This window comes from Staurois parvus, unplaced genomic scaffold (genome assembly GCF_062004578.1).
Source record: "Staurois parvus isolate SC_StPar_1 unplaced genomic scaffold, SC_StPar_1.0 ptg000423l, whole genome shotgun sequence".
Taxonomy (NCBI): domain Eukaryota; kingdom Metazoa; phylum Chordata; class Amphibia; order Anura; family Ranidae; genus Staurois; species Staurois parvus.
This window is the reverse complement of record NW_028318219.1, coordinates 4,041,554-4,042,961: the sequence shown is the minus strand read 5'-3', so window position 1 is coordinate 4,042,961 and position 1,408 is coordinate 4,041,554. Positions and strand designations below refer to the sequence as shown.

Genomic DNA, 1,408 nt, shown 5'->3' with positions numbered 1-1,408 from the left:
GCTTTGGGAGAGTGTTTATTTCTTGGGTGCGCCTGTTGTATAGCCATCCCCAGGCAGCGATTAGGGAATCTGTTAGACTGTTCCATACGTTTGCTCTTGGGAGGGGAACTAGACAGGGATGTCCTTTTCACCTCTTCTATTTGCTCTGGCAATTGAGCCCCTGGCCATTAAAATTAGAACCAACCCCCACATTATTGGCTTTTGCTATGGCAATCGCCAGGAAACAGTAGTGCTTTATGTCAATGATACCCTATTACTGCTGGGTGACACGGATTCTTCCCTAAAAGAAGCCATGACCACTATTACAGAGTTTGGTAAATTCTCAGGAATTACCATAAATTGGTCCAAATCAGCATTAATGCCTATAGGTTGGGATATTTCTCAGCCAGTATCTCTTGCAGCTCCCATTCCCCTCACTACCTCCTTTAAATACCTGGGGGTTCTGATTTCCACTTCTCGGCCTTTTGGCTAAGATCAAGTGTAGTATCTGTTCTTATCAGTGTCCAGTAGGGGTGCTTCACCATCATTCCTGCTTGCGGGGATGTGTGGTTGTATAGTACCCCTGTTGGTAGGATGGGATCCTGATGGTTAATACAGGGTGGAACAGAAACCGAGGTGCCCACAGGCTGTTGGGACCCGGGAGTAATTCCCCCCGGAACGCCAGAGGGGCCCAGTACCTCCTGATTCGAACGGATCTACCTTGTCTGGCCAGGGGCCGGGGAGGCAGAAAGTCCTCGAACCAGTGCCCCCTGAGAATGGTCGCCTCAGGGGTGCTCCTAGTAACACTTAGGTGTGGGACCCCAACGTGTGAAACGTGCACATGGTCACTGTTTCAAACACTTTTTCTGCACTGCGCCTTTTAGGGCTAGGCCTTTTGGGTAAGTCCAGGGCAATTTGTTTGCTACGGGCCTCATGGCCTGGCCAGTGCACAACTGCACGGCCACTTTTTTATTTTTATCTATCTATTTATTTATTTAATTTATTTTTCTTCCCATGTTTGTCACTTTTCACTTATGTGTGTTTTTTTTTCTCACGGATTGTAGGGTGTGGGTCCTCGGACCTACCCTGAAGTCTAGGGGGAGGATGTGTGGCCTTTTGGTTCCTTCCTCCCCTGTCCCTAGGGGGTTTTCTCTTCGGGAGAGCCCCCTTACCAAGTACTTGGTGGCTGGCTTAGGCTAGCCACAAGGAACGGGGTCCGCCACGCCTTTTGACTAGGTGGACCACAAGGGAACCTTGTCCCTGTCAGGAGCTTTGTGCCCCAGGGGATCAGGGTAGAGATCCTACCCCTTCGGGGGTGGACAAAGCACACCCCTAAGTGCACTTTTTTGTGTTGGTTTTGCACTGGCACGTTTTTTGTATACTTACAGGTTTTTCGTTTTTTTGCACGTTCACGGACTTAAAAAGAAAA

General features: G+C 49.1%; 1 pseudogene; it reads left to right on the top strand.

The window, feature by feature from the left end:
• The first annotated feature begins 448 nt into the window (after positions 1–448).
• LOC149454580 (U2 spliceosomal RNA) lies at positions 449–565 on the top strand (annotated as a pseudogene).
• The last annotated feature ends 843 nt before the right edge of the window (positions 566–1,408 follow it).